Source organism: Fukomys damarensis, unplaced genomic scaffold (assembly GCF_012274545.1).
Source record: "Fukomys damarensis isolate Sample0158 unplaced genomic scaffold, DMR_v1.0_HiC HiC_scaffold_17, whole genome shotgun sequence".
Taxonomy (NCBI): domain Eukaryota; kingdom Metazoa; phylum Chordata; class Mammalia; order Rodentia; family Bathyergidae; genus Fukomys; species Fukomys damarensis.
The window spans coordinates 52,851,786-52,865,588 of NW_022900929.1; the positions used below are offsets into that span (position 1 = coordinate 52,851,786).

General features: G+C 37.1%; 1 protein-coding gene across 3 annotated transcripts in view; it reads right to left on the reverse strand.

Annotated features, from left to right (window-relative positions):
- Nucleotides 1–13,803, reverse strand: part of Prkd1 (protein kinase D1) — a 230,349-nt gene that overhangs the window by 101,615 nt on the left and 114,931 nt on the right. The gene's annotated exons all lie outside the window — the stretch shown is intronic.

Below are 13,803 nucleotides of genomic sequence, written 5' to 3' on the forward strand. Positions count from 1 at the left end.
GCTAATTTATAGTACATGATGATTACATTCATTGTGGGAAGTTTTAGACATAATTAACACATCTTACTGCTTTTTTATACCCTTTCCCACACCTCTCTTCAATCCCTCTTCTTTCCATTTTTTGATCTCTTTTATTTTTACAAAAGTTCTGTCTCACTGTTTGCTACTGCTAATCTTTTATTTTGCCTTTTAATTTATGTATACTTTGGGCTTCTCAAATAAAAGAAATCATATAGTATAAAGCTTGGGTGTCTGACTCATTTCACTTACTCTTCTGATCTCGAGGTGCATTCATTTACCTACAAACGAATCTTGGATAAAGCTACAAATCAACAATGGTGAGTTCTGGAGAATAACTTAGATCAATCTGAATTCAGGCCAAAATATTGATATTCCAAATAATCATAGCAATCTCAATAAGTATCACTTTTCTTGTTCTTCTCCAGTAACTCTATTTAATTTCTTTTTAAGGGCTTACTGCATAAAAGTTTCCTGAACCATTCTGAATATACTACTAGTATGGGCAGCTCTTTTTCTCTTATCCTTATTGCCTCATGCCTCATATATTCAGATTCATACTAAATATGATTTTTGTCAATATATGTTATCTATTCACAGTTATTTAAAAGATAGTACTTTTATCTCCCACTTCCTAATCATTTTTCATTAAAAATGGAAATAGAATTTATGAATGATCATAAATTTAGGATAGATCATAAAAATAGATTTAGTGTGAGCAATAATGTCAAATTACAGTATCTTATTCTAGAACAATTTACTTGGTTATTTTGTGATCTCATGGATTCAATTTTTTTCAAACATTTTATTTAGGATTTTTAAACTTAGAAAACAAAAATAATGTAACATTAACGTCACATTACATCAGATATTCCTGAGGTTTATGTACAGTTTTACAATTAACTTTACTATTTAGGGCAAATTACTTAGTGGCTTTACTTCTCAGTAAAACGCTCATCATTTTACCTGATGGACAGCAAGTCCTCAAAAATATTAGGATTCCACTAGCATATGTGAACTATAGGTTTCTTTCCTTTATAAAATATTATCTCTTTCAGAGTTTGTTGTTAACATTCTGTTAGATTTGTGTAACTTATTAAACAAGATTTATTAATTTTATGTGTTTTGGAATAATTTTTGCCTAAGTGTTTTATGAAAATTTAATCTAAAATTACCTGACACAATGTTCTTTTATTTGTGCATGAAGTTTATACTTCATAAAAATGTTAATTTCTATCAACTGTGCATCTATGTATTTGTGTGTCTTGTAAAATAATGGGTTTTCACATACATATGCACACTTAAATGAATAAACTTTGAACAGTTGAGACATAACATAATTAGCATACATTTAACATGATAATTCACATCTTAAATCTGAAAATATTACTTGAAATGATAATATGTAAACATTATATGGAGGACAAATTTGTATATTAATTTACAGATTTAGGTAAATTAAAAATTTCAGTCACTTTTAAAGACTGTTAATCATCAGCCCACATGGCAGCAGAGAAAGAAATCATTTTCTTGGACTCTTTAGTAATTGTCCTATTTGAATGTGATAAACAAAAAAGTATATAACTCAGAAACCAAACCTTGTGCCATAATTACTTTAAAAAGCTGATAAAATGAGCCTAAAAATGGAAGTTTAAAATGAAGAAAAATTTACTCAATGATATGCAGAGAATAGATTAAACATGTACCATATGGCAATTTTTAGATCATCTTTCTAAAACGCATTGTAAACACATTAGCACAAGTGATTCTGAGCAAAATGTTCTAAAAGGTGATCTGCCTGCAGATCATCACATTTGGTAAAGCTTTCAAGTCATTTTCAAAAGCCATTGTTTTTAGCACTCAAATATTAAATCTGGCCTTCAGCAATTTTTGGCTCCCTCTATATTTCTAGTAACATTCTCTGAATTATTTCAACACTCATCATGATTAAATCAAAGAAATACAGCAATCTCCAACATATTTAAAAAAAGGAGCAAAAGATTCATGGTCAGCTGGCTAGAATTTTATATTCTATTGGAGGACAGAAGATAACTGTACTAAAAACAAATGAAATAGGTCAAGCAGACTATAACATAATATGCAACTAGACTAAGCAGTAGGGAAAGCAGTGGACAGTTCGCTTGAATTAGCTGGTGTCCAACTTTGGGATAATAACTTGAGTTTCTACAATGCAGTAAGACTTAGCCTGCAGTTTAAAATATGCAGTAACAAATTTTAGAAAATGTATTGTATATTCCAAAAAGCATGTGTGTGTGTGTGTGTGTGTGTGTGTGTACAATGCAACTAGACTAAGCAGTAGGGAAAGCAGTGGACAGTTCGCTTGAATTAGCTGGTGTCCAACTTTGGGATAATAACTTGAGTTTCTACAATGCAGTAAGACTTAGCCTGCAGTTTAAAATATGCAGTAACAAATTTTAGAAAATGTATTGTATATTCCAAAAAGCATGTGTGTGTGTGTGTGTGTGTGTGTGTGTACATATAAATCTCTGAAGCTGTCCTGTGATACCTTCCTTGGTTGGGCTAATTAGAGCAGTGCCAGTGTTTTGGTGACATTACTGCACCGGTGATAAGGAGCACATAGATAATGACACAAAAAGAACACAGACATAAAAACACCAGTATTGAGAATGTAGGAGAAAGGAAAAACCTCCAATATACCAATATAGAAATATGTAAAGGCAAATATAACTAAACTTATTTGATGTATTTCTAAAGCTGTTTTAGTTTGGGTTGCTTTTTGCATGGAAGAAACAAAGCATTGGAACTACTCATAGAAATGAGAAAGCCAGGAACATGTGAACAGAAAGTTTATGTTTTAGGGCCAGGGCTGAGGTAATAAGTCATTTAAGAGTAAAGCTGTATCAGTAAAGGAGAACATTCGATGAAGCCAAGACGAGAGACAAGAGTTCAAGAAATGATTTCCCAAAAAGTGTCTGATGATGAAGCTGACACAGTATTAGTTTTTTGAGAAGAAGTAAAGGAAAGAGTTAAGATTTGTAGCTTCTAAGCTAAGAAAAACTAGATAAAGAAATTGATTTTAAGATGTGGAAACAGAAGAGAACCAGGAGCACAATTATCACAGATGGGAAAGAAAGCCTTTGAAAAGGGGCGAATTGTGTGCTCTGAGAACACACTTTTAAATATCAGGTCAGTTATAGACCTTTATGAAAGGGAATGAAGGGTCATAGTCCAGGATACTAAAGTTGGGAAGGTACAAGTTGAGAAAAAGGGAGAGCGAGAGCAAAAGCTAGCAAGACAGAGACTTCTTCATTTAGAATGTCGAAAGAATATGATATATTTCAGGTTTTCTTATCCACAGCACAGTAATGTCTTGGGGTTATGAAAACTAGAGTAAAATGTTCTTATATTTCAGCTATATAATGATATTCCTTCTGAGGCAGCCCATAATTAGCCTTCCAGTATGTACATTAAGTTCAGGGCAATGTTGGGACATTAGCCACCCCTTTCAGTCAATCAGTCAGCCAGTCTGTCTGTCAGCCTCTCTCTCTTTCCCCTCACCCCCAATGCCCTTAAGAAAAGAAACAAAAGCAAAAGCACACCTCCCATTCGATTGCTAATGTTGCTGGGATTATTATGGTCTCTTATGTCTCCTTTCTGCAAACTGGCCCTCTCAGGAACAGGAATTCTTTAGTTGGCTTAGCCTTTGAACAATCTGAGAATTTTAAACTAAGGAAAGATGTTTAAACAAACCTGCCAGAGAATCTGATTTAACTGTTCTGAGTTGAAGTATACAGGGTGTTTTTAAAACTCTCATGAGTTATCAGAGTTGAGAAGCATTGATTAATGCTGACTTATTTTCATAAATCTCAAAAAAAATCAATAAATTAACAGAAAAGATTTGGCATCGGTTCATTATTATTCAAGGTAGTAAGGGAGATTTTTAAAGAAAGCATGATCTCTCAAACTCTGCTAGAAAGGAAAATTAAACAATGTTATGGATGATAATTTTGAGAACAGCAAAGATGTGATTCTGAGCTGAATTGTGTGGTGACAATCAGTGAACACTGGCAGAGTAAAAACCACATGCTCAAACTTGTGCATGGGAGAGAATACTGAAGTTTGCCATAACCCTCGGCCAATGAAGATGTATCTGCCTGGAGTAAACTTCTTCAGTGTCTCATGCATCACTCACCAACTGATCAGTGTTGGACTGTCAGTTCAAAACTTCTGCCTTCCATGGGCAAGGCTGGGAGCATCTCACATTTAAAAAATTGCAGAAAGACGGCAAAACACAGATTATGCCTATGTAGAAACATCCTGTCATCACTATATTACTTAGTTGCAAAATAATCATGGAAGAGAAGAGAAGCCATGAATGTTTCCAACATATACCTGTAAGCCCATCATTGCCCTTGGCCAGCCTGAAGTGAATGATTAAATAAGACAGTAGAGTTCCTGTACTTAAAGTTACAGTGTTGGTCCACTAAAAACATCAACTATGGAGAGCTGATAATTCATCCTAAATCCTAGTGAGATTGATCCTAAATAGCAAGAAATGAGCTTCTGTTCAAAAGAGTCTTTCTGTTGGATGAGAATCACCAAACTCTAACCCAGTGGGCCTACTTAGTGTCTATTTTCTACCTATCTCTTTAACTGAAACTCTTGAGCTCTGAATTCAGCATATCCTAGGGACATTCCAACCTCAAGAAGCAGTCAGCCCAGTTTTGATCTGATACCCTCTAGGAGGGACCAAGGCCACCATTCCTAGATAACTTCGGCACTTTGCTCTACTCTGCAGATGAAATTACAAAAATTAATCTGTCAGTTTCTAAGAAGCTGGGTAGCCCTGAAACTGGGTGGAACATCAGAGGAATAAGGTTTGCTATGGGTAAAAATGTCATCTCCTTCTCCAGTCTCCCTTCCTTGGAGCCTATGGGGGTGAAAGGTGATGACAGCCTTCCATTGTAAACCAGTCTTTTTGTGGTGGTACACAGTATCAGAACTGTATAAATTCAGCACGAAATAACCACAGCCATCTTGAATTGTAGCCACCATAAATGACTCAGTGACACTAGTCTGTCATTTCTACATAGTTTCTCCTCAAACCAAAAACAGAATGAACTCATAAGAGTGGTATGAAAAGAAGAGGAGGAGGAGAGGAAGAAGAGGAAGAAAGAAGAAAGAAGAAGGAGACAGAGAAAGAGAAAGAGGAGGAGGAGGAGGAAGGGAGGGGGAGGAGGCAGAAGGGGCAGGAGAGGCAGGAGAAGAAAAAAAAAGAATGGTATGTGGAGCTTTACAACTGAACCCTGACACCAGGAATGTGGCTGACTCTTTGATATTAGCTTAAGATAAACCAGGCACCTTCTAGCTGGGATGACATCACCTTTGTCCTAAACAATATATATATTCTCCTTCAGACCCAAATTGCAAAGATCCACTTGGGCTTTATGATGCCCACAACCACACTGTGATCAGTAAGTTCTCCCAATATACTGCACTCTGTGCAATACTAGATCAGCCTCCTTCCTTTATTCAGTTTCACAGTACCTGGGGACTGGTCTTCATATCCTAAGACCAGCTGTTCCCTAACATCTGGAGCTACGATATCCACTGGTATGTAGCAAAGGTGGCAATGGTGCAAATATGACTGTTTCAAGTCATGTGCAATAACACAGACTTAGGGGCCAGTGTTCTGGGCATAAGCCTTGGCCCTTCATCGTTCATCTGCTAGGTGACCTTAGGTAAGAAATGTAATCTCTGCTTTAGTTCCTTCACCTACAAAAGGAACTGAGAATAATAATAGGAACTACCTGGCTTTGAGGCCCAAGTGAGCCTCAGAACTGAGCTTGGCAAATAGCAAGCACGCATTATTAGTTATTGTTTGTTATTATAGTTTATATCTTTTTTTTTCTTCCCTTCCTTTTTTCCTAATTTCTTTCTTTTGTGTGTATGCATATATGTACACACAGCATTACGTTAAAGTTTGACAAAGATTCTTTTTTTTTTTTTTTTTTTTTTTTTATTGATTTTTTTTTTTTTTTTTTTTTTTTTTGCAATGGAAATTGAACCTAGGGTCTTCACACTGAGCTATATCCCCAGGCTTTTTTCATTTTTTATTTTGATACAGGGCCACACCAAAAATCTAAATTCAAACTTCTTTAAAACTTTCTAGGAATATCCACGTAGGCTTTTGGAAAAGAAAGTACATTCCTGTTTTTCAAAATTTGGCTCATGAACCCACAGCATCAACAGCATCTGCGCGTTTGTTGGAAATGTAGAATCTCCAGATATTTACTCCATCTCTCCACACCTTACCAGAATGTACAGATTAATAAGACAGCCATGAGGTTTAAATGTGCATAAAAAGATTTGGGACTCTTGAATTGATGATTTTTGGACTTTGCATTAATTCTATAGCTTGGGAGATCTGAGGATGTGATGACTGCATTCTGAATGTGAGGTGTATACGAGTCTTTGGGTACTAGAGAGAAATCAGAACAATGCTCCCTCAAAGATGTCCAAGACTAAATCTGTTTCTTTGAATATGTTGACACTGAAGAATTAAGGTAGCAAAGTGGCTAATGAGCTGACCTTAGATAGAAAGATTGCTCTAGACTGTTCTGGTTAGCGCAATGGTCGAGTGGCAGTGGGTCAGTGGTTCATCTCAGTGGCACTGGTCCTTAAATGTGGAAGTGGACCAAAAGAGTAGAAGTCTTAAATCATTTCTACATAGACATGGACAATTCCACTAGTCATTTCTGGCTTGAACATCGAAGTGGCCATGGACCAAGGATTGTAGACAGCCTCTAGAAGTGGAAAAGGCAAGAATATTTTCTCGGAATGCAGCCATTGGGACACCTTAATTTTAGCTCAACAAAATCCTTTTAAAGTCTGACCTCCAGGGTAATAAGATAAAGTTTTGCTAAACCAATAAGACTGTGGTAATTTGGTAAAGCAGCAAAAGAAATGCTATCTAGTTCAGCTTTAATCTGAAGAGTTCTACAGTACATTGGTATTTTGGAACAAATTTCCTGCAGCAATTAAAGTATTAGTTCTTCTTGATTATCTGTCCCCTTACATAATTTATGAGTTTCAAATGTATAGTGGCTAAGGTATTAAGAAAAAATCCCCAAGGTTTATTTGACTAACACCTGCAATTCTTCTACAGTAAAACTTACTTTTCTGGTGTGATTTTTCAAATTGACTTCTTGACCATTTATGTCTTCTCAAGAAAATGAGAATATGCAGTGAAATGAAGAAACGAAAGAAAGGTAGATTCTTGGAAAATTTATTCTGCTTCTGAGTTATCAAAATTTTATCAAATTTATGTGCCCATAAAAGAGATGAACAGTGTCATCACGTGGAATGCAGAACTAATGGAATGAGATGGCTTCGCAGTTATGAAGAATGTCCGCGTGGGACCACCTTTGCTTTTCCATGCTGGTGAGTCTGCCTCTGAAAGTGCCCTTTTGCATTTTGAAGACTATGAAATCAGGAGCAACATTTATGACGCTAAAATTAGGAGGATATTCAAATATATATGTTAAATAATTAGACACTTAAGTATCATAAAAATAAGAAAAATATGCTGAGGAATACTTCCCTTTATCCTAGTTACATTGCCTGAATGAAAACCAAACCTGCCCTCATGGATCATAGTTTTGATTCTATAGTTGTGATTAAAATGGGCAATTTATATTCAAGAATTCACATAATTAATGGCAAATGCTTTTGAAAGCATTATTACAAGCCAACAAAATGCTGATAAAATGAGCAGTAAAGCTTTCCAAACTGCTGAGTACAGATGGTAATTCCCAATTACACAACCAATGACATTTTCTATAACAAAAGAACTACACTGAACTTAAAGATAATGAACAAAGGAAAGTGAGAATCAGCAAGATGGCCATGGGTGATTGTACATTATTGCATATCCACTAAATCATGAAATGTGTTTGTGTGTGCTAATATTCATGTAATTAAGAATTTAGGTGGGCAATTTAATTTATAATTGTCTATCCTACTAGCTTATCTAGAAATGTAAATGTCATATCTGGAAATATAAACATGATTTGGTGATTATTATACACTTAATTTAGCATCTGTTAGAGTGAGTATAATGAACTATGTACATTGGTAGAAAAAAGGATACAAATTAGAAGATTTTCTTTAACCTCTGTCTCAAAGGCTTTCTCCACAGCCTCCCTGAGCCTGAGAGAATAAACTAGGTTCAGTCTCAATGAAATAACTTTCTCTCCCTTTGTAGTTTGTAACTGTTATATAGTCTGAAAAATTACCTTATATATATATATTTTTTTTTTTTTTTTTGGTACCGGGGATCGAACTCAGGACCTTGCACTTGCAAAGCAGGTGGTGGAACCACTGAGCTAAATCCCTGGCCCCCACCTTATATATTTTATGTAATTAGTATCAGATTAATCTTCCAGAAACACTAATTCATCAACATACTTTTCTTGCTTCAGCCAATGTTTTTGTTTCTCACCACATCATTCAAGAAACAGTTTTTGAGCAATTACACGACAGACACAGTCTTGGGAAGTGGGTAGGGAACAGTGGGGTTGGAGATTCTAAGAAAATAAGCGTGTTTCAAGTGCTAATGAAGTTTCTGATCGAATAGAATGTAAAAGGTGGATAAAGACAATTATAGGTGGAACGTGGCAAATGATGTAAGAGTGGAGGGAGAGTTTCATGAAGAATCTAGGTGGATCTTACAGGAAAGTGTGAAGTTTAAAATGTGAGGCCGGGACAGGGCAGACATTCTGGACAGAGAGAAATGTCCAAAACCAGGAGTTAAAGGGCAGTTCTGGGAGTGGTTCAGTCTGGCTGGATCATGAAATAACCAAGGGTTATATGCAGAAGTGTGCAGAAAGACCTGAAAGTAAGAACAAAACTTGTGCAGAGAAGCTTGAAGACCTACTTTGGGAAACTGTATTCACCAGCTCACAAACCAGGAGGCGTTATAGGATTCTAAGTGAGGTGGAACCAGACCACAGCCAGGTGTTTGGAAGACTGAAATGCAGGTCAGAATGCTGACAGAATGTACTGCAGAAGAATAGCAACACTGCTGAAAATGAGTTGTGGGGGTTTCCAGATGGTGCTGCTGCAGTGGAAAGAGAGGAAAAAATACATGCAAGTATTTGAAAACTACTGCAATGAGAAGCAACATAGAAACAGGAATCAACGGCTATGCTGAACCCTTACAACTGGCTAGAGGCCAGGTGGTATTATTTGTGTTAACAGATTACCAGTGGGAGATGTCAGTTTAGCAGAAGGAAGGATGGGTTATTTTCTAGATAGATTGGGATAACGGTCAACGAAATGTCTAAGCAGAAATGTCTGGCAGATGGTTACAAATGTACTTCAGGACCAAGAATATGGGACAGAGACTGAAGTCATTGGAAAGGCAATTCTTAAATTAGTGGTGCAAAATGTCACCAATAACAAGGGTAAAGAGACTAAATGGAGTTCTTCCGAGGAATGGAAGAGCCATAGACTAAGACAGGAATTCAAGCAAAGACAAGGGAGAAGCATATCTAAATAGAAGGTTTTAGAAAACACCATCAAATGCTCAAAAGATGACTATTAAATAGAATGTGAACTGAGAATAGGCAAAATTTATTACACATATACCATATATCAGGCTCTCTGTTAAACAATTTAGATGTATGACCTCACTTAATCCTCACCCCAAACACAGCAAAGTCTAATGTTTTTACCATCAACAAATATATGAGAAACCTAAAGCTTTGGAATTTAAGGAATTTGTGTGAGGGCATATTTGGTAATACTGTCTGCATTTCCTTAGCTGAAATATCCCTCACACTCTTCCAACCCAGCCCATAGAGGCCAGTCCATGAATTTCTAGAAGGTCTCTTTTGACTGTCCAAAATCTTCTTCTTAGAATATTTGTAGCATTTAGGCTTCAAGACACAGACAATCATTTAATTATATACAATGCCTATATTATCCATCAACAATTTAAGAGTATTGTTTTTGTTTGGGGTTTTTGTTTGTTTGTTTGTTTGTTTTATCAAATAAGTGTTTGGTTGTTTCAGAGATTTTTTTAGCCTTTTCTCTGTCTTCTCTATCTTGCAGAGTAATCTGATGGTGTCAGGGAGGAGTGAAAAGTACCCAATGAGGAAATACTTGTTATGCATCGACCTGTATCTGCAGATTCTAAAAGAAATCAGGATTGGACCAAGGGTAAAGTAAGCGAAAATCATCATGGGAACTTCACTTAGAATGGAAGGTGATGTTTAAACTCCATTGGGCAAGGGGAGAATTTCACTCAATTCTAGTTTCACCTTGCTCAAGATAACTTTAAACTGAACAAATATGGATGGTTAAAACTTTCAACTGTGTAACGTATACCCTAATATATGTTCTGGTAAAAATGATAAATCTTTGAAAGCAACAGCATTCTTTATGGAGGTCAGTTCAGTAGTTTAGAAAGGTGAGTAATTTTAACATAAAGAATGAGAAAAAGATTTCTCGTGTGTGTGTGTGTGTGTGTGTGTGTGAGTGTGCACACATGCTTACAACAGTCTTTTCTATGCAACACGGGACCAGCTAACTATAACTCAAGTTCAGATGTTTATGCTTGGGAAAAAAAAGTTCTATTTTGGACTGTATAGCTCTCATCAGCATTTAGTTTTAGAAATAGAAACTTTTTTAACTCAGAATTTCTAACAGTAAGACAGATTCTCATTTTGATGATGACAGCTGATTTTGGGAAAATGTTTATTTCCATTTTAAAGTCTTCAAAGATGCACATATAATAACTTTCCATAGTAACAATATCATGCAGTGGGAGACACGGACAGTTTTGAATTTGGTTTGTATGAACCAAGGCTTCTGGCTTTCTTTGATACTTTTATAAACCAGGCTGAAGAGATCCTGTATTACTGACAGGTCGAAGCCTCTTTATTCTCTCCCTCTTAATTGAACACTTTTGGCTTTTTTTGTGCTTCAGTGGGGAGTGTGCTCCACAGTTCAGCTAGGGATGTACTTGCTTGTTGTGCCCGATCTGCCTGGCTAGATGAATGAGGAGCAGTAGACTCACACAAGGTCTGGGGCAGAGTCACTTAGCTGCAGGACTGCACAATGTGTGATCAGTTGAGAGAAGGTTGGGGGCTTTAAGCTGGCTCTGTGGTATGTTACCCTACTGCCTCTGTCAGCTATGTGTGATCCCTTACCTTTTACAAGCTTCTACATATTCAGAACGTAGCATGCACCCAGTTCAAATGGCTCACTTATTTTCCTGTTGTCTGTACTAAGATCTGCATGTAAGTGATCCTGGTTTTACCTGTTGTTTCATCCTGATTCTGCCAGTTTTCCTTCCAGAGGTTCAGCCACACACACTAAGTAGGGACTGGGCTTGCTACTTCATGGTAGATGTTTTACTCTAAAGAATGACTGTTGTTACATTCCAGGTCAAGGGCTTTTCAGCACACCATTTATCTCCGTTAGCCACTTACCAGCTGTATGGCTTTAGCTGAATAGGTAAAACTCTCCATACCTTAGTTTTTTCATCCATGAAGTAGGAATGATAACCACATTCCATACCTAACAGTATATTGTGAGGATTACTCATAACATGGTAAAGATGTTACTTAGTGCTCTATTAAGTACTGAAGAAGGAAACCTATTATTATCACTGCCATTCTGTCTACCTGCTGGTAGGCAGGACTGACAATGATCATAGTACAGTGCTTGCTATCAGCTGACTGTTGACAACACATCATAATTTCGTCTTGGAGTCTTTTTCTACCTACTTTCTAAGATCAGTCTCTACAGTATGTCTTTGAATATCCCTCTGACCTGCCCCTGTGGGTGAAGTCATACCCAGGTCATCATCCTCTGCTTTTTCTATTTCTTAAAGGCTGGTCACTTTCTAAAGCATATTTCTTGTCATAAAATGGACTTCAGGCTAAAAATACCAGAACAGAAAACTTGCAGTCTTCCCTCTTAAAAAGCACACTGCAATATTTTATGATGATTTATGTAGAGAAGTAAAGCACCCAAACTTACTTTACTGAAGCCCAGTTGAAATCAAGGATCTTTGGCTAAGAGCATGAAGTGTTTGCGATTAGAAGTGGAGAGGAATCAAGGGAGTGGGAGTAAGTTCATACTAATCTCTTCACAATAGATCTGTCCAGTATTACGAGGAGCTCAAAGAGTTTTGCTACCTTCTCCAAGGTCGGCAGTGAGAGGCCCATATTCACTGAAGATCCTAGCACAAGGTATTGCACAGACAATCGAGGCTCTGCCAGCTGGAACGATGCCTGAATGCTGGAGGTCCTTGCTCAGGCTGGAGAAGCTGTTCTTTGGGTGCCACGACGAATGTGAAAAACCACTTAGCACTTCATACATGTCTAAACACCAGAATTCTCACTGTCATATATCTAGTTGTGTCTTTTATATTCTGATAATCACTCATGTTCTATATTAACTACTTAAGAGTCTAATGTCACAACCAACCACACTTGAGACAATTCACCCACATCTGCTGCTCTACATCTGCCACTGGATTAGTAGGCAAACACATAACCAGGCGCTCACAAGCATGTCCACTTTTCCACCGACCTGCAGTCTTCAACTTCATCACATATCCATGTGATTTCATCTGCTCCACACTTACATCAGTTTCCTATTGCTGGTGTATTAGCAAGCTAGTGGCTCTAAATAACAAACCTCTAGTATCTTATAGCCCTACAAGTCAGAAGTCCAAGATAGGACCCAGGGGGTTGAAATTAAGCTGCCAGCAGGCACTCTTGTTGAAGTGTCTAGGACAGAATCCTTTGACTTGCCTTTCCAGCTTTGCATTTCTTGGCTCATAGCCTATTCTTCCATTTCTTTTCTTTTTTTCTTTTCCTTTTTTTGGTAGGGTACTTGGGCTTGAGTGAAGGACCTTGTGCTTGCGAGGCAGGTGGAAGTGGAAACACAGAGCTAAACCCCCGGCCCTTATTCTTCCCTTTCTAAACCCTGTAACATCAGGCCAAATCCACATCATGCTGTCATCTCTATCGTTCCTTTCTCCCCACCTCCAATCTCTACACTTACGGACCCTTGTAGTTACTTGGGACCTTACAAAGATAAGCTCTTTATTTTAAAATTGGCTATTTATGAACATGGATTGCACGTATAACTTACTTCTCTTTTTCCACGTGTCCTGACATATTCACATAGTCCCAGAAGGACTACTATTCTGTCTAGCACACAACTTTAGGAGGTAGGTAGGACTATGGGCTTCCTGGGGTATGATCCATGACAGTTAAATGAGAATAATTAAATTACTTGTCCATGGCAGAGTAATGGGCAGTGGCAAATCTTATAACCTAGCTACAGTGATGTCCAGTGTACTAGATAGGTACTACTACTCTGAACTCGTATGTTTCTTAAAATTTTAAACACAGGTTCCTCCCTCTTCTTGCGTTCTGGAAGAGGTCATCCATTCCCTTGGCTGAATTATCCCATGAGTGTGTTTACTCCCTTAGACTATCTCTAGCCCAAAATCTGTCATGAGCACTAGATTTGCATTATGAGCTACCGATTACACAGCTTTATTCAGGTCAAAGGAGCTTTCAGTGTAATATATTCAAACTCATTAAATTTTCCTTTAAAAGTGTTTCTATTCCCATGGTTGTTATTTTAGTTCTGTCAAATTGCCCACACCTCACTCATGGATGCCCTCATTGTCTCCCCCCACTTTTTTTTCTGCCCTCAAATACTTAAAAACTAAGTCCTACTTTTCTAAAAAAAAATGTGTCTACTTTTCTCTGA